The sequence below is a fragment of the Pseudochaenichthys georgianus genome, unplaced genomic scaffold (assembly GCF_902827115.2).
Source record: "Pseudochaenichthys georgianus unplaced genomic scaffold, fPseGeo1.2 scaffold_1780_arrow_ctg1, whole genome shotgun sequence".
Classification (NCBI taxonomy): Eukaryota; Metazoa; Chordata; class Actinopteri; order Perciformes; family Channichthyidae; genus Pseudochaenichthys; species Pseudochaenichthys georgianus.
Genome location: NW_027262555.1, coordinates 1 through 27,479, shown reverse-complemented (window position 1 = coordinate 27,479; position 27,479 = coordinate 1). Strand labels below are relative to the sequence as shown.

Genomic DNA, 27,479 nt, shown 5'->3' with positions numbered 1-27,479 from the left:
ACTGCTCTCAGGCTGATATCTAGTGTATTAATACACACTGTTCATACTGCTCTCAGGCTGATATCTAGTGTATTAATACACACTGTTCATACTGCTCTCAGGCTGATATCTAGTGTATTAATACACACTGTTCATACTGCTCTCAGGCTGATATCTAGTGTATTAATACACACTGTTCATACTGCTCTCAGGCTGATATCTAGTGTATTAATACACACTGTTCATACTGCTCTCAGGCTGATATCTAGTGTATTAATACACACTGTTCATACTGCTCTCAGGCTGATATCTAGTGTATTAATACACACTGTTCATACTGCTCTCAGGCTGATATCTAGTGTATTAATACACACTGTTCATACTGCTCTCAGGCTGATATCTAGTGTATTAATACACACTGTTCATACTGCTCTCAGGCTGATATCTAGTGTATTAATACACACTGTTCATACTGCTCTCAGGCTGATATCTAGTGTATTAATACACACTGTTCATACTGCTCATCAGCCTGATATCTAGTGTATTAATACACACTGTTCATACTGCTCTCAGGCTGATATCTAGTGTATTAATACACACTGTTCATACTGCTCTCAGGCTGATATCTAGTGTATTAATACACACTGTTCATACTGCTCTCAGGCTGATATCTAGTGTATTAATACACACTGTTCATACTGCTCTCAGGCTGATATCTAGTGTATTAATACACACTGTTCATACTGCTCTCAGGCTGATATCTAGTGTATTAATACACACTGTTCATACTGCTCTCAGGCTGATATCTAGTGTATTAATACACACTGTTCATACTGCTCTCAGGCTGATATCTAGTGTATTAATACACACTGTTCATACTGCTCTCAGGCTGATATCTAGTGTATTAATACACACTGTTCATACTGCTCTCAGGCTGATATCTAGTGTATTAATACACACTGTTCATACTGCTCTCAGGCTGATATCTAGTGTATTAATACACACTGTTCATACTGCTCTCAGGCTGATATCTAGTGTATTAATACACACTGTTCATACTGCTCTACAGGCTGATATCTAGTGTATTAATACACACTGTTCATACTGCTCACAGGCTGATATCTAGTGTATTAATACACACTGTTCATACTGCTCTCAGGCTGATATCTAGTGTATTAATACACACTGTTCATACTGCTCTCAGGCTGATATCTAGTGTATTAATACACACTGTTCATACTGCTCTCAGGCTGATATCTAGTGTATTAATACACACTGTTCATACTGCTCTCAGGCTGATATCTAGTGTATTAATACACACTGTTCATACTGCTCTCAGGCTGATATCTAGTGTATTAATACACACTGTTCATACTGCTCTCAGGCTGATATCTAGTGTATTAATACACACTGTTCATACTGCTCTCAGGCTGATATCTAGTGTATTAATACACACTGTTCATACTGCTCTCAGGCTGATATCTAGTGTATTAATACACACTGTTCATACTGCTCTCAGGCTGATATCTAGTGTATTAATACACACTGTTCATACTGCTCTCAGGCTGATATCTAGTGTATTAATACACACTGTTCATACTGCTCTCAGGCTGATATCTAGTGTATTAATACACACTGTTCATACTGCTCTCAGGCTGATATCTAGTGTATTAATACACACTGTTCATACTGCTCACAGGCTGATATCTAGTGTATTAATACACACTGTTCATACTGCTCTCAGGCTGATATCTAGTGTATTAATACACACTGTTCATACTGCTCTCAGGCTGATATCTAGTGTATTAATACACACTGTTCATACTGCTCTCAGGCTGATATCTAGTGTATTAATACACACTGTTCATACTGCTCTCAGGCTGATATCTAGTGTATTAATACACACTGTTCATACTGCTCTCAGGCTGATATCTAGTGTATTAATACACACTGTTCATACTGCTCTCAGGCTGATATCTAGTGTATTAATACACACTGTTCGTACTGCTCATCAGGCTGATATCTAGTGTATTAATACACACTGTTCATACTGCTCTCAGGCTGATATCTAGTGTATTAATACACACTGTTCATACTGCTCTCAGGCTGATATCTAGTGTATTAATACACACTGTTCATACTGCTCTCAGGCTGATATCTAGTGTATTAATACACACTGTTCATACTGCTCTCATGCTGATATCTAGTGTATTAATACACACTGTTCATACTGCTCTCAGGCTGATATCTAGTGTATTAATACACACTGTTCATACTGCTCACATGCTGATATCTAGTGTATTAATACACACTGTTCATACTGCTCACATGCTGATATCTAGTGTATTAATACACACTGTTCATACTGCTCTCAGGCTGATATCTAGTGTATTAATACACACTGTTCATACTGCTCTCAGGCTGATATCTAGTGTATTAATACACACTGTTCATACTGCTCTCAGGCTGATATCTAGTGTATTAATACACACTGTTCATACTGCTCTCAGGCTGATATCTAGTGTATTAATACACACTGTTCATACTGCTCTCAGGCTGATATCTAGTGTATTAATACACACTGTTCATACTGCTCTCAGGCTGATATCTAGTGTATTAATACACACTGTTCATACTGCTCTCAGGCTGATATCTAGTGTATTAATACACACTGTTCATACTGCTCTCAGGCTGATATCTAGTGTATTAATACACACTGTTCATACTGCTCTCAGGCTGATATCTAGTGTATTAATACACACTGTTCATACTGCTCTCAGGCTGATATCTAGTGTATTAATACACACTGTTCATACTGCTCTCAGGCTGATATCTAGTGTATTAATACACACTGTTCATACTGCTCACAGGCTGATATCTAGTGTATTAATACACACTGTTCATACTGCTCTCAGGCTGATATCTAGTGTATTAATACACACTGTTCATACTGCTCTCAGGCTGATATCTAGTGTATTAATACACACTGTTCATACTGCTCTCAGGCTGATATCTAGTGTATTAATACACACTGTTCATACTGCTCACAGGCTGATATCTAGTGTATTAATACACACTGTTCATACTGCTCTCAGGCTGATATCTAGTGTATTAATACACACTGTTCATACTGCTCACAGGCTGATATCTAGTGTATTAATACACACTGTTCATACTGCTCTCAGGCTGATATCTAGTGTATTAATACACACTGTTCATACTGCTCTCAGGCTGATATCTAGTGTATTAATACACACTGTTCATACTGCTCTCAGGCTGATATCTAGTGTATTAATACACACTGTTCATACTGCTCACAGGCTGATATCTAGTGTATTAATACACACTGTTCATACTGCTCTCAGGCTGATATCTAGTGTATTAATACACACTGTTCATACTGCTCTCAGGCTGATATCTAGTGTATTAATACACACTGTTCATACTGCTCTCAGGCTGATATCTAGTGTATTAATACACACTGTTCATACTGCTCTCAGGCTGATATCTAGTGTATTAATACACACTGTTCATACTGCTCTCAGGCTGATATCTAGTGTATTAATACACACTGTTCATACTGCTCACAGGCTGATATCTAGTCTCCGAGCTGTCCGACTTCAGGCGAGCTTTTTGAGACCTCCCCCGGCTGCGATCGGCTACTCTCGTCTACTTTCGAGGCGAGCCGCAACGCGTCTCAAACATACGGTGGCCCTGAAGTGCAAAACACCGCAGCGTTTCACATTGGACGGAAAGGGTATTCCTTTAGGGAGAACACTTCTTGTTTGTGATTGGACAGAGCCAGCCAGAGAAGCACTGCTGTGATTGGTTGTTTTTGCTGCCAGTCAAGAAATGACGCTTCGTGATTGGCCCAACACATCAGCCGTTAGCCGTTAGCACACACTCAGAGCTCACAGCTCCTCATATCTGTTCAGAAACTGGACACAAGTTAAACAAGTACAAACCACAGACGGTCTGTGTCATGGAGAATACAGTCGCTGCTTTATTTCTGTCTGTATGACGTTGTTGTGAGCGTGGACGGAGCAGCTACAGGTTAGCTCAGCCTGATGGATTTATCCGGATGGATTTACATGGAGATACGGCCCGCCCCCTCTCCAGCGTCTTGTTTGAATGACAGGAGTAAATACAGAATTAATGCTTTATTAACTCATGGTTTTTAAGGGGCTTATCTCCATGTAAATACTATGGTAGACCACCCAACATTCGCATCGCTCTAATCGCTCGAGTTTCACCGCGGCTGTCAGCTGTGTTTGCTCGTGTCAATGCTGTCATTCAAACAAGAGGCGCTGGAGAGGGGACGGGGCGTATCTCCATGTAAATCCTACAACAAAATGAACATATTTGACCGTGATTTAATTGTAATACACGTTTCAAAGTGATGCCGAAGTAACTACATACTGATAGCAGTTAGTAAAAACCATGAATTAACGCTTTGACAAGTCTGCAGACAAGACGGCAGGCGAAAAGCTTTTAAAATGCGTGTTTTCTGAATCGGATCCATCAGGCTAAACTAACCTGTAGCTGCTCCGTCCACGCTCACAACAACGTCATACAGACAGAAATAAAGCAGCGACTGTATTCTCCATGACACAGACCGTCTGTGGTTTGTACTTGTTTAACTTGTGTCCAGTTTCTGAACAGATATGAGGAGCTGTGAGCTCTGAGTGTGTGCTAACGGCTAACGGCTGATGTGTTGGGCTAATCACGAAGTGTCATTTCTTGACTGGCAGCAAAAACAACCAATCACAGCAGTGCTTCTCTGGCTGGCTCTGTCCAATCACAAACAAGAAGTGTTCTCCCTTTCCGTCCAATGTGAAATGCTGTGGTGTCTTGCACTTCAGGGCCACCGTACAAACAAGCCTATGATCTGACAGCTAATCTAGAAAACAGTAGCACCGGCTACACATACATCCTGTGCACAATGACGTTTAATGGGATTTATTGACAGTAAGTAAAAAATAGAAACTTAATTTTTCGGAGAACTGTTTGCATTAAAGGGGACCTATTTGTATTTGCAAGTATTACAAGTAAGCAGAGGACACCAAACCAACTGAGACCTGTCTGTCCGCCGCATCTGCGCACTGTACCACACACACACACACACACACACACACACACACACACACACACACACACACACACACACACACACACACACACACACACACACACACACACACACACACACACACACACACACACACACACACACACACACACACACACACACACACACACACACACACACACACACACACACACACACACACACACACACACACACACACTGTACCACACGCACCTACAGCTCCTAAAGCATAATCAGGCTACAGCCGTTGTGTATTTTTTAAATGGAAACTGAACAATCTGGTGCCACTGAATGTTTTAAAGCTCGTTGGATGCTCCTCAATCAGAAGCTGCTGGTACCTGCTCATGTGGATCAGTATGTAAATGATGCTGATGATGTTCTTTTGTTGTTCTGTTTATGCTTTTATGTTTCATGTGGAACTACTTGAGCAGGTCTCCCTTGGAAAAGAGATCAATGACCTCAATGGGATTTGATCTGTATAAATAAAGGTTTGAAATGAAATGTATTTTATTGTGAAGCACTAAATGGTTTTAGAAAAATATGGACTCTTTGTAGATATCTACTAAACTAAAGCAAATAAAGAGAGTAGGCCTGTTCTACTGAGCGATATATAGTGTACACACTGCTCTGCTTTCTGCACCTCACAGCTGTTCTCACTGGAAACATCGCGTCGCGATGAAAGCAGTTAATAAAATAATATCCAGGGGATGCATGCAGAGCTGTCATTGGCTGAGATAAGTCCGGCCGTGCGTCACGCCTCCACCGTTCCCGGAAATGCATCCACGGAGGAGCCGTGGAGGACCCATCAGTGTATCCTCGGTTAGAGCTCCTCCAGAGAGCCTCCTCGATCCTCGGTCCTCAGAGTGTATTTTATAGAAATGAGACGTCCTTCAAAATGGCGCGCTGAAATTCATTTCCGGGTCACTACCAGAGGACCGAGGAGTCGAGGAGTCAAGGAGTCGAGGAGGGGAAATTTGAGTATTGAGAAGCCTCTCTTGTGTGTGAAGAAGCAGGAAGTAGAAAGGAACTCACCGTGTGGTGTAACCGGCAAGAGAGAAAGCCTTTGAGCTCCAGACTGTTTCAGAGCCTTGATGATCCATGATATGGAGCTTCATCACGGCAGCGTTTAGTTTAGACGGTAGCTGCCGGGTCCCCGTGAGCTCAGACCCTCCTCTTTAAAGCTTAACGGTCCGTCCACACTACAGCTTCAAAAGAAGCTTGGAGCTGGGCGTGTCTGAAGCTCGACCAACAACCAATCACATGAATCTCCCGCCCCTGACACACAAGCAGCGGTTTGATTGGCTAGAGCTTGCACTGGCATATGATTTGATTGGCTGACGCTTCCACCGAAAGCTTCAGAAGCTTCAAAAGTTGAACATTGCTCAACTTTTGCAGCCGCCAGGAAAGCTCCGCTCTGCTTCCCACAATGCAGTTCGGCGAAAAGTGACGTCACCCCATTCAAAGCGAATGGGCAGACGCGTTGGAAACCGTTTTTGAAGCTGTCGAAGCTGTAGTGTGGACGGGCCGTTATCCCCGAGTCAGCACTTTAGAAACAGGAAGTGAAACAGAGGGATGCGAGGCGTGGCTGGAACGGGGATCTGTTCGGTATTCTGAGCAAAACACTTTATTGTATATATCTGAGACCTACAAATAGCATGATAGGTGACCTTTAAAAGGCAGAGGCAGATATGAAAACACAATGCCTGCTTTTACAACATCTCCCCTGCAGAGGGCGGTATTTTGTTAAGCTTTATGCAATAGTTCTAGCAAGGCTATACTCTGGCACCCTCTGGTGATAAACAGACATGCAAGGATCCGGGACAACGTAATGTTTAACTTGCACATTTAAATTCACTCCTTTGCAAAGACAACTCCATACTACATATATTAAAGATGATATCCTCAGCATATTGAGGGTTTTTAAATCTCCTGCTGTCCAATGAGAGCTTCAGAAACCGGCCTCTGGATAGAGTTCATTTTCAGTTTAAGACTTTATTAGCTTGCATTTCTAGTGAGTAACAAAGAGGCTTTCTGAGTATTTTTGTGCGGGATCATCGCGTGCGGGATTAACATCACTACAATGGCTTTCATAGCTCTAAGTACATCGATTTCGAGACCCAATGACTTTGTAGGCGTTGGTGGTATAGTGGTGAGCATAGCTGCCTTCCAAGCAGTTGACCCGGGTTCGATTCCCGGCCAACGCAATCTTTTTTCGGCGGTAACATATATATCTTATGAGATAGCATGAAGTACCAATGTTTTCTTTAACCCATTAACCTTTAAGTAGAAAGGAAATAGCATTAAAACAGTAGAAAATATACATGTTGAAATACAAATGCACAGTAAAGCAGGATATTATATATACATTAAGTGTGTCAGGGATGGCATATTAAATATTAAATTGAATATAAATGTAAAGTGTGATTGTAAGTCTGGATAGAGTTCATTTTCAGTTTAAGACTTTATTCGCTTGCGTTTCTAGTGAGTAACAAAGAGGCTTTCTGAGTATTTTTGTGCGGGATCACCGCGTGCGGGATTAACATCACTACAATGGCTTTCACAGCTGTACCTAGCTCGATATCGAGACCCACAGACTTTGTAGGCGTTGGTGGTATAGTGGTGAGCATAGCTGCCTTCCAAGCAGTTGACCCGGGTTCGATTCCCGGCCAACGCAATCTTTTTCCGCGGCGATATGACTCAGATGATATATGATTAGATAAGATAAGAAGTACTTTATTGATCCCGCTTTGGGAAATGTTTGCGTTGCAGCAGCATAAAAGGACAAGGCTTTGTACCTTAGAGAAATTAATGTATCTTATGAGATATAATGAAATGCAAATGTTTTATTTAACCCATTAACCATTAAAGGTGGGGTAGGTACGTTTCAGAAACCGGCTCGAGATACACTTTTTGTTATATTCCATGGAATGCTCTTAACATCCCGATAGCAATGAATATCTGAAGTGCTTTGACAAAAAAACCATAAAAAAATTTCATCTGTAGAACCCGTAATACTGTAAAAAGTACAACCAAGCCGGGCTGGCTAAACGGATTGGATGGCCTACCTGCCTGTCAGCCTCCCATCGGGGCACAAACTTATCTCGTGCCCTCATTGGTCATGTGCGCGTTCGTGTGTGTTGGAGGAGGGGCTCTGTGAGGAAGTGGCAGATTTTCTCCGGTTGTGTATTTTCAAATTCTAGCGATCTCGAGCCGGTTTCTCAAATGTACCTACCCCACCTTTAAGTAGAAAGGAAATAGCATTAAAACAGTAGAAAATATACATGTTGAAATACAAATGCACAGTAAAGCAGGATATTATATATACATTAAGTGTGTCAGGGATGGAATATTAAATATTAAATTGAATATAAATGTACAGTGTGATTTTAAGTCTGGATAGAGTTCATTTTCAGTTTAAGACTTTATTCGCTTGCATTTCTAGTGAGTAACAAAGAGGCTTTCTGAGTATTTGTATGCGGGATCATCGCGTGCGGGATTAACATCGCTACAATGGCTTTCACAGCTCTAAGTACATCGATATTTAGATCATTTGATTTCCGCTAGCGTTGGTGGTATAGTGGTGAGCATAGCTGCCTTCCAAGCAGTTGACCCGGGTTCGATTCCCGGCCAACGCAATCTTTTTCGGCGGCGATATGACTCAGATGATATATGATTAGATAAGATAAGAAGTACTTTATTGATCCCGCTTTGGGAAATGTTTGCGTTGCAGCAGCATAAAAGGACAAGGCTTTGTACCTTAGAGAAATTAAAAGAGTAGAAATAAACAATCCAACACGTAAACATCTCAAATAGCATTAAAAAAGTAGAAAATATACATGTGGAAATACAAATGTACTGTAACATAATATGTGATCTTTAATCTTAATTCGCTATCTGCTGTATATATATATACATACTTGTATATACTAATTGTATATTTGCTACTGTCTGTATATTTTTTACTTTCTTGTTTATTTCTAGTCTTTTAATTAGATTGTACAATGCCTTGTCTTGTTATGCTGCTGCAATGCAAACATTTCCCAAATTGGGATCAACTTCTTATTTTATCTTATCTTAAGACCACACAACTTGTCCTCTGTGAGATAGCATGAAGTACCAATGTTTTCTTTAACCCATTAACCTTTAAGTAGAAAGGAAATAGCATTACAACAGTAGAAAATATACATGTTGAAATACAAATGCACAGTAAAGCAGGATATTATATATACATTAAGTGTGTCAGGCAGGGCCGTCGCCTGGACCTGGAAACATTCGGGGCTTAGCCCACAGTGGCGGCGCTACAGACACATTTTCTACTGCAAGACTCCCCACATGCACATACACAATTGCGCCATCTGGTGTCACAAACGTGTGCCTGCATTAGCTTTGTTACGGCAATGGATTGTGGGAGATTCTCATAGCACGTGAGGATCTCTTGAGGGTAAGGTGCCTGTATTATCTCGGTGGACAAAATGTATGTTTTTATTTTATAAGGACAATAACGTACTGTTGTGTTTGTTTAGTTTAATGTTAATTGTTTAATGCTCACAGTCACAGCAACATGTTTTTGTGTGATTGGTTTTATATGATTTATCAACGTGATCATCAATAGCTAATCTGAGCACGTGTCCTTTTATGCTGTCCATTGAAATGCAGGAAAGTAATCAGCAGCTCTGAGTGATCTGTTGCCGAGGGGACACTACACCGGAATTACATAAACAGAGAAAAAGTGCTATTTTGAGGGAACTCACCTCCTCTGGGGTCCCCCAGGAAGATTTTTTTAAATGATGAAGTTAAAAGCATCAATCTTGTGCACTTTGAGAGCAACATCAAGAGATATGATACATCTCTCAACACCCATATGTCAACAAGAAATCAAAGAATCAGAATCAGGTTTATTATTTAAAACACTTTATTTTCCAATTAAATCATAAACTATGTCAAATTATTAGAAGTTGTTAGTAATCAGATTAAACAGAAAAAAGGGATGGAAGGAGGAAATAATAATCCCTCATCTCTTGCTGTTTGCCGTAGAAATGATCTCTTTTGCTGGCCAAACACGCTGGATGGAAAGCAGTGGTGTCTCACTTGCCTTGGCCCTGTATCTGCAGTCCCTACATCAGTCAGTTACCCATTGACTCTTGTCTGTTCTGGTGCTCCTGTTCATTGTCGTTCTTGTCTGTTGTATCTCCTCCTTGTGTGTCCCTTTCTCCTGTTCTCCATCCTCTACTCCGTTTGGCGCATCTGTGATGACTGTGGGTAAACACAAACAAGTATGTAAGTCAATCAGTTTCCAGCTCTGTCAAATAAATGAATTTCACGATACACACATGTGTCTTCATTAAAATGAGTTTCACCACACAGTCACAAAATGTAATACTAACCAATTGAAAATAGTTAAATGTACATCTCTTGTAGATATCACTGTTAGAGTAGTTATCTGCCAATAGGACAGAATCATTCCTACAAATGCAGTTTGAGTAATTCACTTAATATATTCACATCACACTTTAATATAGTCATTTTCACTTAATACTCTAATATAGTCATCTTTCTGCATTCAACACTAAGGAAAGCTGTATAATTTGACATGATAATGAGGAAAAAAGGCCTGATCATTGCAGATCATTGCAGATCATTTTTGGATCATATCAATTTTAAGATGGGGTCCCGGGTCAAGGCTTAATATTTGGGAGCATAGTGTCCCTTGCTCTCTTTCAGGAGCCCCACTGGATTAGCTTTGATCTGAAATATTTGTATAGCAAGCTTGTTAGCTGGCTGTCCATCTCATAATGTTCACATAGAAACTAGCTGTCAATAGGAAATATCAATCAGAAGAATTATAATTGAATGTAAAAATCTGTCACAAAAAGAGGTTGCACATTGAAATGCACCGGTGTTGTTATGGCAACGTCAGTGGCCAGACAGCCACTTACTGCTGCAAATACGTTCAAACATGCTGTCGACACGTAAAGCAATGGCAACTATGCCACCATTTCAGCTGACTCTTTCTCAGAAATACTGTCACATAACATCCAGGAATCATATATTTCAGTGCTAGTTTGATGCTAAGCTAAGCTAACTATGAAACACTTTAACTGACAGGACTCCGGATCAACTGTGTACTGTAAGGTAGCTTCTAGCTTCATGTCGAACAGTAAGTCAACCTTTCCCAGAGAGCTTTCTTTGAAATCACCAGGTAACACTAAAAAATACAACATTTAGATTGTATGACAATTGACAAAGTGTGTATATAATATATCTGGCTAGCTAAAGCTACTTGCTAACGGTTTAGCTTACCCCCGCGATTCAAAGTAACGTCAACGTAGCTATAATTTATGCTTTGCTTACATGTTCGCATAACTTGTAAGTTTACTGACATTTACATACCTTGTTCACCTGGCTCCGGTGGTGGCTCTGGGGTTGTTGTTTGAGCCACCACTTGAGAGTTGCCATCTTTTTTATTAAAAAAATGTCTAATGTCCATCTTCAGAAACTCCGCGTCCGCGGCTGAAAGTGTAAACACTGTCACAGAGGAGAGGTACAGTACCTGTCAGCCAATAAAACACGTTTATTTCCATGCAACTCTCTGATTGGTCTGGTGGTTGCCTCTGTTGCATTCACTGAACACGGGAAATTACCATCCTACCATCCTCTAGGTAAAGTACAGTTAATGTATTATATTATTGAGGGAGAATTTGCCTACCCCAGGCGACGCCCATGGTGTCAGGGATGGAATATTAAATATTAAATTGAATATAAATGTAAAGTGTGATTTTAAGTCTGGATAGAGTTCATTTTCAGTTTAAGACTTTATTAGCTTGCATTTCTAGTGAGTAACAAAGAGGCTTTCTGAGTACTTTTATGCGGGATCACGCGTGCGGGATTAACATCACTACAATGGCTTTCACAGCTCTAATGCCATCGATATTTAGACCGTCTGGTTTCTGTCGGCGTTGGTGGTATAGTGGTGAGCATAGCTGCCTTCCAAGCAGTTGACCCGGGTTCGATTCCCGGCCAACGCAATGTTTTTCCGCGGCGATATGACTCAGATGATATGTGATTAGATAAGATAAGAAGTACTTTATTGATCCCGCTTTGGGAAATGTTTGCGTTGCAGCAGCATAAAAGGACAAGGCTTTGTACATTAGAGAAATTAATGTATCTTATGAGATAGCATGAAATGCAGATGTTTTCTATAACCCATTAACCATTAAAGGTGGGGTCGGTACGTTTCAGAAACCGGCTCGAGATACACTTTTTGTTATATTCCATGGAATGTTCTTAACATCCTGATAGCAATGAATATCTGAAGTGCTTTGACAACAAATCCATAAAAAAATGTCATCTGTAGAAGCCGTAATACTGTAAAAAGTACAATGGCCTCCCTGCCTGTCAGCCTTCCATCGGGGCACACATTTATCTCGTGCCCTCATTGGTCATGTGCGCGTTCGTGTGTGTTGGAGGAGGGGCTCTGTGAGGAAGTGGCAGATTTTCTCCGGTTGTGTATTCAGGCCCAATCCCAAACCACACCCTCGACCCTACCCCTCCGTGACGGAGTGAACTCCGGCTGCAGCCACACTCGCAGCTCAACGAGGCTCCTCCTGTCAGATGGAGGGAGTAAGCACAGCAGCCAGCTTTGGGACGGCCTCGCCTCTCCGGCACAAACAGGAAAAGCCGTAACTGTTTGTAACAACGGTTTCAAATCAGCATCTCTTAGACAAAAAGTTTAAATGAATAACTCAAATAAAACTCAAAACATCTTTCCTTGTGTTTCAAAGCTCTTTTAGTTTTAAACCTGATGTTTATAAGCTTCTTAGTTTTTGCAACGGTCTGTAAATATACACAACTTTATAATAAAATGCACACATTTACCTTTTTCTAGACTAAACACAGGTTTGATCCTAAGTTAAAAACACATGAGGTCATCATGAGGTTGTTAGCATTGCAGTTCATCAGCGGATGTTTGCTGGAACTACTTGTAAACAGCTTGTTTCCTGAGGACACACACAGCGTGACTCCGGTCAGGTAGAGACCGGTCTCAAGTCAGCACCGCTGCAGACTCGCTGCTTGAGGGCTTGATAGCCCACTCCCCCCCACTCCCCCTCCACACTCGTTGCTTTGGAACAGCCCTCAATATGGTGGACCCTCCGCGTGAACGCGCAAACGGAGGGGTAGGGTGTAGGGGGCGGTTTGGGAATCGGCCTTCAAATTCTAGCGATCTCGAGCCGGTTTCTCAAACTTACCTACCCCACCTTTAAGTAGAAAGGAAATAGCATTACAAAAGTAGAACATATACGTGTTGAAATACAAATGCACAGTAAAGCAGGATATTATATATACATTAAGTGTGTCAGGGATGGAATATTAAATATTAAATTGAATATAAATGTACAGTGTGATTGTAAGTCTGGATAGAGTTCATTTTCAGTTTAAGACTTTATTAGCTTGCATTTCTAGTGAGTAACAAAGAGGCTTTCTGAGTACTTTTCTCGCGGATCATCGCGTGCGTGATTTCCGTCAGCGTTGGTGGTATAGTGGTGAGCATAGCTGCCTTCCAAGCAGTTGACCCGGGTTCGATTCCCGGCCAACGCAATGTTTTTCGGCGGCGATATGACTCAGATGATATATGATTAGATAAGATAAGAAGTACTTTATTGATCCCGCTTTGGGAAATGTTTGCGTTGCAGCAGCATAAAAGGACAAGGCTTAGTACATTAGAGACATTTAAAGAGTAGAAATAAAGAATCCAACATGTAAACATTTCAAATAGAAATTAAATAGCATTAAAAAAGTAGAACATATACATGTGGAAATACAAATGTACAGTAACATAATATGTGATATTTAATCTAGCTATCTGCTGTATACATATACATACTTGGCTGCTAATTGTATATTTTCTACTCTCTGTATATTTTTGACTTTCTTGTTTATTTCTAGTCTTTTCATTTGATTGTACAATGCCTTGTCTTGTTATGCTGCTGCAATGCAAACATTTCCCAAATTGGGATCAATAAACTTATTATCTTATCTTATCTTAAGAGTCTTAAGATAAGATAAGATAAGAAGTACTTTTTTGTCAAAGCACTTCAGATATTCATTGCTATCGGGATGTTAAGAGCATTCCATGAAATATAACAAAAAGTGTATCTCGAGCCGGTTTCTGAAACTTACCTACCCCACCTTTAATGGTTAATGGGTTAAAGAAAACATTGGTACTTCATGCTATCTCACAGAGGACAAGTTGTGTGGTCTTAAGATAAAATAAGAAGTTGATCCCAATTTGGGAAATGTTTGCATTGCAGCAGCATAACAAGACAAGGCATTGTACAATCAAATTAAAAGACTAGAAATAAACAAGAAAGTCAAAAATATACAGAGAGTAGAAAATATACAATTAGTAGCCAAGTATGTATATGTATACAGCAGATAGCTAGATTAAAGATCACATATTATGTTACTGTACATTTGTATTTCCACATGTATATTTTCTACTTTTTTAATGCTATTTGAGATGTTTACATGTTGGATTGTTTATTTCTACTCTTTTAATGTCTCTAATGTACAATGCCTTGTCCTTTTATGCTGCTGCAACGCAAACATTTCCCAAAGCGGGATCAATAAAGTACTTCTTATCTTATCTAATCATATATCATCTGAGTCATATCGCCGCGGAAAAAGATTGCGTTGGCCGGGAATCGAACCCGGGTCAACTGCTTGGAAGGCAGCTATGCTCACCACTATACCACCAACGCTGACGGAAATCCCCCACGCGATTATCCCGCACAAAAGTACTCAGAAAGCCTCTTTGTTACTCACTAGAAATGCAAGCTAATAAAGTCTGGCTTGGTTGTACTTTTTACAGTAGACTTGTTTGAGACAAGCAAGACCTGCGCAGACCTGCGCAGTTGCGATCAACGTCTTGCTCGTGCGTTGCATGATGGTTAGTCATTTTGTCCGACTTGCTCTGGAAGCTCGCCCACATGAGACTTTGAAATCTCGCGGGACAAAGACGCCCGCAGCCTTGAGAGCGAGGCGAGGCGAGTTGGCGCACTTGCTCTCCACGGGCTGCGGAAGCGAAATGCTTGATGGGAAACGGCTCGCTGGTATCTCGAGCTGAGCGCTCATTGGTGGGTTTTACCACGTGCTGCTGATGAAGCTCTCCCATTGGCTGGCAAAAGTTTGTTGTTGTTTTGTGTCAGTTGTACGTCGCCACATCCATTCCCATTTTTCATCATTGTTCCACAATGTTTATCATCATGAAATTAATATCTATATATTGTATACTATACTGCTTACCGTTTTCATACTTTATATATCTTAGCATATTCATACACACTGTTCATACTGCTCACAGGCTGATATCTGTGTATTAATACACACTGTTCATACTGCTCTCAGGCTGATATCTAGTGTATTAATACACACTGTTCATACTGCTCGCAGGCTGATATCTAGTGTATTAATACACACTGTTCATACTGCTCTCAGGCTGATATCTAGTGTATTAATACACACTGTTCATACTGCTCTCAGGCTGATATCTAGTGTATTAATACACACTGTTCATACTGCTCTCAGGCTGATATCTAGTGTATTAATACACACTGTTCATACTGCTCACAGGCTGATATCTAGTGTATTAATACACACTGTTCATACTGCTCACAGGCTGATATCTAGTGTATTAATACACACTGTTCATACTGCTCTCAGGCTGATATCTAGTGTATTAATACACACTGTTCATACTGCTCACAGGCTGATATCTAGTGTATTAATACACACTGTTCAGACTGCTCTCAGGCTGATATCTAGTGTATTAATACACACTGTTCATACTGCTCACAGGCTGATATCTAGTGTATTAATACACACTGTTCATACTGCTCACAGGCTGATATCTAGTGTATTAATACACACTGTTCAGACTGCTCTCAGGCTGATATCTAGTGTATTAATACACACTGTTCATACTGCTCACAGGCTGATATCTAGTGTATTAATACACACTGTTCATACTGCTCTCAGGCTGATATCTAGTGTATTAATACACACTGTTCATACTGCTCTCAGGCTGATATCTAGTGTATTAATACACACTGTTCATACTGCTCTCAGGCTGATATCTAGTGTATTAATACACACTGTTCATACTGCTCTCAGGCTGATATCTAGTGTATTAATACACACTGTTCATACTGCTCTCAGGCTGATATCTAGTGTATTAATACACACTGTTCATACTGCTCTCAGGCTGATATCTAGTGTATTAATACACACTGTTCATACTGCTCTCAGGCTGATATCTAGTGTATTAATACACACTGCTTGTTGCACCTGGTCAGAAGCTAAACTGCATGTCGTTGTCTCCTGTAATATGTGCAATAACAATAAAGTTTAATCTAATCTTGAGCAGGAACAAATGTATTTACTGAGTACATATCTGACATTAACGATTAAACACATTTGTGCATTCTTTATAAATGCAAACCGAGTCAAGCCGACTCCGGAGGTGGCGGTATGCACCTTCAAGTTGTTTGCAATCCGCCAAAAAACCGAGAGAAGAAGAAGAAGATGAAGCCGTCTCCGAGCTGTCCGACTTCAGGCGAGCTTTTTGAGACCTCCCCCGGCTGCGATCGGCTACTCTCGAGGCGAGCCGCAACGTGTCTCAAACAAGCCTAGTATCACGGCTTCTACAGATGACATTTTTTTATGGATTTTTTGTCAACGCACTTCAGATATTCATTGCTATCAGGATGTTAAGAGCATTCCATGGAATATAACAACAAGTGTATCTCGAGCCGGTTTCTCAGACGTACCTACCCCACCTTTAATGGTTAATGGGTTAAAGGAAACATTGGCATTTCATGCTATCTCATAAGATACAGAGGACTGTAATGTCTTGGATATTAACAGACAACGGAACAGTTGGTTATTTAACAGGACTCTTTATTGCTGCCTCCGGTGGTCCTCTCGCCACCCCCACTTCCTGTCCCTGTCGTAAACATGCCGTAACGTATATATGACAACTCCCCTTGTAGTCAGTTAACAATACTATGACATCTCCCTTTTTCCCTTTTAACAATTCAACACATATCAATAACTTAGATATCTTTCTTTAACAATATCAACACATCAATAACTATGACATCTCTCCTTTTTTCTCTTTCTTTCTTTTACAATATCAACACCCTTTGTTGTTGTTGTTGAACTGTCCCCTCACAGGTCAAGTCTCTGGACAGGTCTACCAGGTCTACCCGACCTGGTTTGGATCAGTCCGTCAGTGTTCCTTGTTGGACCAGCGAGCCATGTTCCGGGCTCATCTGAATGTCTGGTGTGTTATTCCTGGGATTTGTGTCGTTGTTCGCTGGAGGCCCCGCGACGGGCACCGCTTGGAGATGTCGACGGTTACGTCTGTACAGAGCACCCTGCTCCGTCTCGATGAGATAAGACCTCTGTGGAACACTCTCACCTGCCACGCCTGCAGGTGTGGACCAGGTCTTTTGGTCGTCCAGTCTGGTGAGAACATGGTCTCCTCTCACGCCACGGCGCTCGTTATAGTAGAAGGCCTGTTTGCTCTCTCCGCAGCATCTCGAGCTCTGGTGTGATGTCTGCTCGGCCACTTCTGTCGTCCTGATGTCCTGCCCATTAGGAGCTCTGCCGGACTGACACCCGTACTGCTGTGTGGAGAAGAACGGTAAACCATTAAAGCAAGTAGGGGGTCCTTTTGTCTCAGAATCCCCTTTGCCGTTTGGACCGCACGTTCAGCATAACCGTTTCCTCGTGGGTTGTGGGGACTAGAGGTTGTGTGCGTAAAGTCCGTGTCACAGGCAAAGCCTCTGAAGACATCGCTGCTGAACTGCGGTCCGTTGTCACTGACAACCTGCTCCGGTATTCCGTGCCGGGCAAACGTGGCTCTCAGCTTCAAGATCACATGTGCACTAGTCGTGGTCGGCATGTGGAGTATCTCCAGGTATCCAGAGTAGTAGTCAGCTGTGACTCGGTAACTCTCTCTCATGTTCACATACATCTATGCCAACTCTCTTCCACGGCCCGTCTGGGAGAGGTGTCGACAGGAGAGGCTCTCTGCTCTGTGCTCTCCTCTGCTCACGACAGTACATGCAGTTCTCGACTCTGTGTGATCTGTGTGGCTCTGCCAGGCCACCACACCGAAGTGTTGGCCCTGTCTCTGCACTTGTTAAGACCTTGATGGCCGTCATGTATGCGTTCTAGTATCTCCTCAATCTCCCTGGTATCACTATTCCACTCCCTCTGGTCACCACCCCATCATGCGTAGCCAGTTCCTTCCTAACGGGAAAGTACTCCCTAACACAGGTGTTTGTGTGCTAGGTGTTCAGGCCACCCCTCTTGTATGTACCTGATCACTTCTTGGAGCTGCTCGTCCGCTGCCGTCTCCGCGCGGATGCTGTCTATCTTTTTCGGCGATGCTGGAATGCTGCTCATCACAGCTGCTACGTAACACTCCACGTCTGTGTCTCTACTGAGCTCCTTGTCTTCCTGTGGGCTCCTGGACAGCGTGTCTGCCACCACCAGGGTTTCCCCCGGCGCATACTCAGCCTCCGGGTTGAGCCTCATCAACCGCATGAGGAGTCGCTGGCAGCGGCACATTGTCGAGATCCCTGGAGTTCATCAGTGGGATGAGGGGTTTGTGATCAGTTTGAATGCTGGTAGGCCGTAGAGATACATCTGAAACCTCTCACACGCCCACACGCTCGCCAGGCACTCCTTCTCCGTCTGAGCGTACCTGGTTTCAGCGTCGCTCAGTCGCCGTGAGCAGTATGCTACCGGTCTCCAGTCGTCGCCATGGAGCTGCAGCAGGACACCGCCTATCCCATAACTGCTTGCGTCTGCTGAGACCACTGTGCTCCTGGTAACATCATAGCACCCCAGGGTAGGTGACGTTGTGAGGAGCTCTTTAACTCGCTCAAAGGCTGCTTGTTGCGCCGGACCCCACATCCACACCGAGTCTGCTTTTAACAGTGCATATAGTGGCTGGCCCACGGTGGCGAGGTCTGGAATATATGTCCCCAGGTAGTTGATCGAGGGCTCTCTTTAGTTCCTGCACGTTTTCTGGTGGTTGAAGTTTTCTGACTGCAGACACTTTGGCCGGGTCGGGTCGTACACCATCTTTGTTGATCACCTGACCCAGGAAGTGCAGCTCCTCCTTTCTCAGCACACACTTCTCATTGTTCAGCTTCAGGCCTGCAGACTCCAGCCGATCCAGAACCTTCTGCAGCCGCTCATCATGTTCGCTGGTGTTGCTGCCATGGATGATGATGTCGTCCATGTAGACGGCAACGCCATCCAGCCCTTCCAGCGTCTCTACCATCTTCCTCTGAAATATCTCAGGTGCGCTGCTTATCCCAAAGGGAAGACGTTTAACACAGTACCTTCCGTACGGCGTGATGAAGGTGGTCAACCTCTGGCTGTCTCTGTCCAGTGGGATCTGCCAGAACCCTGACGCTGCGTCAAGTGATGAGAAGACGGTGGAGCCGCTGAGCTGAGCTATCATCCCCTCTGATGTCGGCAAGATGAATCTCCCTGTTGACAGCCGTGTTAAGCTTCTTTGAGTCCACACAGATGCGTGTTTTTCCACCACTCTGTCGGGTCAGTCACGGCTTCAATGATGTCGCTGGCTTCCATCCTCTCCAACTCCTCTTCCACTGCACCCAGGCGCGGTATGGGACCCGGCGTGCTGTGCATACTGCATCGGGCTGGTTATTGTCCTTTAGAGCTATCTTCACAGGCTGTGTTCTCAGTAAGCCAAACTCCTGTTCACTGGTGTTGACCTCGCCCACTCGCTTTACTTACCCCATAGCGACAGCTTCTGGCCTGCTGAGTAGGTTATTCACACTCTGCCCTCTAAGGACATACAGCCTGCATGTGTATGTGTTTCCCTTGTAGCTGGTCTGAGTTATAAACTGCCCTAAACAGTTCAATCCACCCCGGGACCACTCAGCACCTCCTTTGGCCTCTGTAGAACCCTTTTTGGCTCCAGTGCTTTGTACACAGTTTCGCTTATGATACTACAATCGGCTCCAGTATCTATTTTAAATTCTACAGGTGAGCTGCCAATCTCTATGTGACTGTCCATTCATTATCATTGTGAGGCATGCTATTAACTGAGCCCAGATAATAATACTGTCCATCTTCTGACCCCTCACCCTCAGTCCCTTCTCTCACCTGCTCGCTCGTGCACACCCTTTCCCAGTGTCCACTTTTCCCACAATGATTGCAAGTAGAGCTCCTTGCTGGGCAGTCATCCTGCTGGCTGTGTGGCATTTTGCCGCAGCGCCAGCACTTCTTGTGGTCATTCTCACTCTCTCTCTCCTGGCGCCTCTCTCTCTGTGGGTGCCGCCACTTCTGTGTTGCACCTCTGCTATGCCGTTGTGCTACTTCCTGCACGACGTAAGCCCGCTCCCCCTGCTGGTTAACTTGAGCATTTACCTCCTCTGATTGACGCGCCTCTTGTACCGTCATCTCCAGAGTGAGGCTGGGGATCAGCTGTAGCCTCTGAGACAGATCCTTGTCTAGAATTCCCACCACGATTCTGTCTCTTATGTTTTCCTCACGAGCCGTTCCGAAGTTGCAATGTTCCGACAGCTCATCTCCCGCGCGCTGCACTCTCTGGTTGAAACATGCCCGTTCATGTATAACGTTGCGTCTCGGGATGAAATATGCGTCAAATTTCGCCAGTACAACATCATACTGCGACTCAGTGTCCTCTTCCCCGTAGGTAAAAGAGCTGAGAATGTTCTCTGCTTCCTTCCCGAGCGCATACACCAGCGTGCTCACTTGAACTGGACCTTCTTCTTTGTCCAACTTAGTAGCTGTCCTGTACCGTGTAAAGCGTTTCTTCCAGTCTGACCATTCGGCGGGTTTCTCGAAACAAAAACTCTCTGGTGGTTGAAACTTTGCCATCCTCGACCACTTCTGACACCATGTAATATCTTGGATATTAACAGACAACGGAACAGTTGGTTATTTAACAGGACTCTTTATTGCTGCCTCCGGTGGTCCTCTCGCCACCCCCACTTCCTGTAACTGTCGTAAACATGCCGTAACGTATATATGACAACTCCCCTTGTAGTCAGTTAACAATACTATGACAAGGACAAGTTGTGTGGTCTTAAGCAGGATATTATATATACATTAAGTGTGTCAGGGATGGAATATTAAATATTAAATTGAATATAAATGTAAAGTGTGATTGTTCGTCTGGATAGAGTTCATTTTCAGTTTAAGACTTTATTCGCCTGCATTGCTAGTGAGTAACAAAGAGGCTTTCTGAGTATTCCAGTGATTTTAGTTTGGGATCACCGCGTGCGGGATTAACATCACTACAATGGCTTCCACAGTTATAACCACGTCAATATGCAGACCAGCTTGTTCTGTCAGCGTTGGTGGTATAGTGGTGAGCATAGCTGCCTTCCAAGCAGTTGACCCGGGTTCGATTCCCGGCCAACGCAATCCTATTATAATATATTGAATAGGTTTGAATTTAAAATGTACGGTGTGTCTTTAAGTCCCAGTAGAGGAACCGGAGGCTCGCGGTTCAAGTCGCAACGGAACCAAAAATAATAATAAAGTCTGATCTTGATGTCCCCTGTTTTTTTGAACAATATATTATAGGTCTATACACACACACACACACACACACACACACGCACGCACGCACGCGCGCGCGCACGCACACACACACACACACACACACACACACACACACACACACACACACACACACACACACACACACACACACACACACACACACCATCATTGTGAAGTTAGCTATCATATATCAGGCTATAACTAAAGTAGCATTGATAATATAGTAACGTTGCTGGCAGGACTGTTGATACTGATCCACAACAGAAACTAATGCGCAAGTATCAGCCGTATCTCGCGTTACCTAATGCAACTCCACACTACGTCTTACGGTGCTGTACCGGAGGGGAGAGAGAGGGGAACGAAGGGGGGGAGAGAGAGAGAGGAGCGAAGGGGGGGAGAGAGAGAGAGGAGCGAAGGGGGGGAGAGAGAGAGAGGAGCGAAGGGGGGGGGGAGCGAGAGAGGGGAACGAAGGGGGGGGGGGAGAGAGAGGAACGAAGGGGGGGAGAGAGAGAGAGGAGCGAAGGGGGGGAGAGAGAGGAGCGAAGGGGGGGAGTGAGATGTAATACGGTTTCCTGATACACGTTGTGTGTGTGAGGCCTCAGCTGTGGAGAGTATGTGCTGCAGGGCGACACACTCTCACTCCATATAAGCGACGCTTGGTCAGGGTCCCGTGGCGTGCAGTTGTGACGCTCATAGGCTTTGTTGCTACCCCCTTCCCCGTCAATGTATAGTGTTGGTCCACAGCGCAAACGTATCAGTTTAACAAAATCCGCATCTAAAGATACGTTATTCCCCCTGTGCAATTCCAGTCTCCCATCTCACAGCACATCGTCATTAACAAATACCGGAAACAGACCGAAAACACTTTATTCCGAGTGCTCTTGCTTTTCTCTTTGAAAGTCATCACATAACGGCATTGTAATACACGGTTCGGCTGCATTACATATTACATATCTGCCGTAGTTCTGTATTTATTGAGCCCTGATGAGAAGACAAACATGAGGAACTGAAAACGTGACGTGGATCATAAATATATCAGCCATTAAACAACATCTTACATTTCTTTTCACACAATGCGTCTCCTTGCAGTATCAACACTAATTCGGCTCACTTTTATATTTGATCCAGTTGGTAGATAGGCTGTATTTACACCATAAAGGTGCACAGCTGATAGAAAGGGACACCTGGTGGTTAAAGCATGTTATTGAATTTCATTATTTTTATTATTAGATATTAATTAGGGCTGTCAAGTTAACGCGTTAATAACGCGTTAACGCAAAAAGAAATTAACGCCACTAATTATTTTAACGCGATTAACGCATGTGTATTTTTGTCCTCGGCCGCCCCGTAGCTTCAGAGCGCATCGAGTTTAAAATACCATCTACAAGCTGATGCTGACAGCCCCGCTCCTGCCGCCCGCTTGCAGCAGACCACACTTCCACGCTCACCGGCAGGCACCGACTGGCCATCTGGAGGACCGGGAGGGTGTGTGTGTGTGTGTGTGTGTGTGTGACCCGAGTGAGCGAGAGAGAGACCTTACGTGCATTGTTGTTGTTAGCATCTGGTGCTAGCTAGCTGCGCTAACGGATATAAGGAGCTGTTTAAATGAAAACAGAGGAGCGCTCGATCCACACAACTGCGCCGAGCACTTGACTTGATGCAGGAAGCAGACAGCGGGACGTTGGAGGAGAAGTCAGCACACTCTGCTAGTGTTAATGCGTGCAACATGATCGCAGCGTCCAGGCAGCTCCCGTTCGAGCATATGCCTTGAGTTGCACATAGCTCCAACGATCCAACACACACACACACACACACACACACACACACACACACACACACACACACACACACACACACACACACACACACACACACACACACACACACACACACACACACACACCACACACACACACACACACACACACACACACACACACACACACACACACACACACACACACACACCATTTGTATTGTATGAGAGGTTCCAGGTTGTTGTGTTTAATATTCATGAGAATATTTGTCATTGTTCAAATGATAATAAACATTAGCATAAAGCATATTTGTCCACTCATATGTTGATCAGAGTATTAAAAACTTGAAAAATATTCCTCTAAGGTACATTTAGAACAGATAAAAAATGTGCGATTGATTTGCGATTAATCGCGATTAACTATTTTAATCGACTGACAGCCCTAATATTAATACAACACAGTCTCACTCCCTAAGCGTCCAATAGCGACGTTTGGTCAGTGTCCGTGGCGTCCAATTGTGACGCTCCTAGGCTCCTTCAGCGTCATAAAGGGACGCAAATAGCTTTCAACTGATTGCAATGTATTCCCATCTGCGTCGGGATTTGACGCTCATGGAAGCACGGCATTCGTTTATGCCGGCTGCCCTTAAAGGCAATGTGAGCATCCATTCCCATTGGATAACGGAGAATTGCACACCCGGAAGTAAGTACTCCTCTTACTGTCGATTGATGTTTCAGTGATATCTGCACTACTCATCGATTAAAACACACCAGATTATCCTTGTTAATTACACAACATTGATTGGTTTAAATTGTGTGCAATGCTTTTGTATTTTTCCCCTTCGATTCGGAGAAACAAATATTTGTTCTAAGTAAAGGATGGCAGAAGACACTACACTACCCAGAATCCCCAGCTATCGTTTGGACTACACCATGTGCTCTGTTTGACAAACCCCGTTTTTTTCACCATTCATTCCGATGGCTGGCGTCTATGTCACGTGATCTTCAAATGTCTCCCTGCAGAAAAAGAAAACATGGCCGAACTTCGTTTTATTCTAGTTGTAAAATGCCTATTTTAAAGTTAGTTTGGCCATTAAAATGCGTTTTGATGTCATTTTGAATGCGAGAAATATGAGTTGTTATTTCAGATTATGTGTGCAGTGGATGTACATGATCTTTAGTTTGCTAGTTATTACGAAGATTACTTCAGGAAATCGCGACGTTTTCATTGTTACCAAGGTGGTTGCTAGGACGCTGCTATCGATATTATTTCTGTTATGTTGTGTAACTGTTTAATGGTGTTATCTTTATTGCTACCCCCTTCCCCGTAATGTATAGTGTTGGTCCACAGCCTAAACATATTAGTTGAACAAAATCCGCATCTAAAGATAGCCTACGTTATTTCCCCCCCCTGTGCAATTCCAGTCTCAAATCTCACAGCACACCGTCATTAACAAATACCGGAAACAGACCGAAAACATTTTTTAAAAATAATAATAATACCTTATTCCGAGTGTGCTTGTTTTTCTCTTTGAAAGTCATCACATAACGGCATTGTAATACACGGTTCGGCTGCATTACATATTACATATCTGCCGTAGTTCTGTATTTATAGAGCCCTGATGAGAAGACAAACATGAGGAACTGAAAACGTGACGTGGATCATAAATATATCAGCCATTAAACAACATCTTACATTTCTTTTCACACAATACGTCTCCTTGCCGTATCAACACTAATTCGGCTCACTTTTATATTTGATCCAATTGGTAGATAGGCTGTATTTACACCATAAAGGTGCACAGCTGATAGAAAGGGACACCTGGTGGTTAAAGCATGTTATTGAATTTCATTATTTTTATTATTAGATATTAATATGATCCCTATAAAGTATATTCATTACTCGTTATTCTCTACTAATTGTTAATTAAAGACTGTATGTAATGACTATTTTGCACATCCCGTTCAAGATTTCAAGATGTTCTAAGGTTTATTGACATATCATATAGGCCTACACAACTGTGGTGTAGTTCTGCACTGAATGAAAAACTTGGGTTGCAGGTTCCTCAACAGTGCATTACAAGACATCTATCAATATGTGTGCATACCTCCAGCAATGTTAACTATGTTGAAGCACTTATTTTAACTGATATTATACATAATGTATTATACTCTTATAAGATGTATGTAGATATTTCATCTCCGGCCTTGTCAGGTATTGAACAATCAATAAATAAAGAACACAGAATTGTTGAATATAAAACACAGAATTTGTGTGATTATACTAAATGATTTTCAAATAAACACAACTGCATATTTAACTGTTACACATGCTGATGTAATGCAAAATGTTCCAACTTGGGATCAATAAAGTATATCTTATCTTAAGCTGATCGATGGCTTCTGCCATATTTGCAAAATTTGCCTCTGAACCTTGACATGTGCATGTTTCAGGCTCATCAATGAACAACAGGGGTCACAGACATAAGACCAGCTGTTAAATAAAGCTCTTCTGACCTTAGCTGGCATGTGGGTATATATAGTAATACTGCCCATAATGGGCACCAGCAATTTTCACCCATTTATTAATGATATGTTTTAAATGTGAGTGTTTCCTGTCCCCTAAACCTCCAGGGATGTACACAGTTTAATACTGGCAAACTTCTTATTATGGGAAATGCGAAAACATCTTTTTGTAATTTTTTGTAAAATTGTAATTGTCAGCAAGGTTAAGGTGGGGTAGAAACCTTACCGACCCCCACCTTTAAGCATAAATCTAGTAAAAAAAACAAAAAACTTGCAAGTTGCTCTCTAAGCGTTCATTCACTGCATAACTTCACCGTAGCAGTTTATAAGACAATAATTAATTGAATCCTGAATCTGAAATGTACACATAGGTTACTTTAATACATTATCCATATCTTATGCACTTCAGGTGATTCTTGAAGAAGTGAAGCTGCATCTTTGAAATGCCTTCACTCTTTGGAGGGTATCTGAACTCTTTGTAGAGCTTGGTTGTCGTTTGTGTTTGAGTCTGGCCTGATGGGAAACCGACACATGGCCGCACGTTGCCACCATCAAGGAGCCCAGGCCGTCCATGAAGAACTCTGGAGGCAGAGACAGACATTTGCCGTTTAGGAAAAAAAGCCCAACTCCGATCATGGACAGCAACAACTGAAAGAGTGGACTTACTGCCACTTGGACCGTCTAGACCTACCCGAGTGTGCTACCCTCTTGAGCTTAGGGTCAATCCCACCCTCTCTACGGCGTCTGTACGAGCCAGGAAGAAGTTGACCACCCCACTGACCGATGAGCATTGTGGGTAACCAGGAAGAGAGTGGTACCTCCCCTCCGGACTTCCTGTGCATGCAGCCACCTTCCGTTTCGTCTCCTTCCTCATAGATGATCGAGAAATAGAACTGGTCTCCTCCTACTTTACCGCCGAGCTGAAAGGAACAGAGACAAGAGAACTGCTTATGATCTGACTGCCTGCTCACCGTGTACCCGCTTCGTGCCCGGACACATTATCAATCCATCACATTGTTCAGACGGTGAGAGACAAGCCCCTCCAGTTCCGTAATGGTGATTTCAAAAACAAAAGTAACGAACCAAATAATGCTTCTGTTAAACAATGCATTACATATTATATACAACCCCAGCTCGTGGAACATGAACTGGGTATACGTACAACATAGGAATTATTATTCACCATAATGCTTTGAATGAGTACTGGTTGCTATTATTGGACGTATTTGGATTGGATATACTTTATTAATGGGGGGGGGAATGGTTTCTCTGCATTCGACCCATCCTAGTGTTAGGAGCAGTGGGCTGCCATTTTGAACAGCGCCCGGGGAGCAGTGTAGGGGACGGTGCCTTGCTCAGGGACACCTCGGTAGCACTTGGTCTTGCTGGGACTTGAACCGGTGACCTTCCAGTTGCCAAGCCAAGTCCCTATCGACTTCGCCACCACCGCCCCCTACACAGGATGAGTCA

At 42.9% G+C, this 27,479-nt stretch overlaps 1 long non-coding RNA gene and 7 other non-coding genes across 8 annotated transcripts; 6 read left to right on the top strand and 2 right to left on the bottom strand.

Moving 5' to 3' along the window:
* The first annotated feature begins 7,221 nt into the window (after nt 1–7,221).
* On the top strand, nt 7,222–7,293 carry trnag-ucc (transfer RNA glycine (anticodon UCC)). The gene has a single exon. It is a non-coding gene; the product is annotated as a tRNA-Gly (tRNA).
* A 398-nt stretch (nt 7,294–7,691) lies between these two features.
* Nucleotides 7,692–7,763, top strand: trnag-ucc (transfer RNA glycine (anticodon UCC)). The gene has a single exon. It is a non-coding gene; the product is annotated as a tRNA-Gly (tRNA).
* Nucleotides 7,764–8,652: 889 nt separating this feature from the next.
* Nucleotides 8,653–8,724, top strand: trnag-ucc (transfer RNA glycine (anticodon UCC)). Its single transcript has one exon. It is a non-coding gene; the product is annotated as a tRNA-Gly (tRNA).
* Nucleotides 8,725–12,042: 3,318 nt separating this feature from the next.
* trnag-ucc (transfer RNA glycine (anticodon UCC)) lies at nt 12,043–12,114 on the top strand. The gene has a single exon. It is a non-coding gene; the product is annotated as a tRNA-Gly (tRNA).
* Nucleotides 12,115–13,612: 1,498 nt separating this feature from the next.
* On the top strand, nt 13,613–13,684 carry trnag-ucc (transfer RNA glycine (anticodon UCC)). Its single transcript has one exon. It is a non-coding gene; the product is annotated as a tRNA-Gly (tRNA).
* A 1,091-nt stretch (nt 13,685–14,775) lies between these two features.
* On the bottom strand, nt 14,776–14,847 carry trnag-ucc (transfer RNA glycine (anticodon UCC)). The gene has a single exon. It is a non-coding gene; the product is annotated as a tRNA-Gly (tRNA).
* Nucleotides 14,848–21,513: 6,666 nt separating this feature from the next.
* trnag-ucc (transfer RNA glycine (anticodon UCC)) lies at nt 21,514–21,585 on the top strand. The gene has a single exon. It is a non-coding gene; the product is annotated as a tRNA-Gly (tRNA).
* Nucleotides 21,586–26,364: 4,779 nt separating this feature from the next.
* On the bottom strand, nt 26,365–27,473 carry LOC117441542 (uncharacterized). The gene is made up of 2 exons (XR_004551397.2): nt 26,701–27,473; nt 26,365–26,590 (listed from the first exon to the last, which is right to left on the bottom strand). It is a non-coding gene; the product is annotated as an uncharacterized lncRNA (long non-coding RNA).
* Nucleotides 27,474–27,479: the final 6 nt, after the last annotated feature.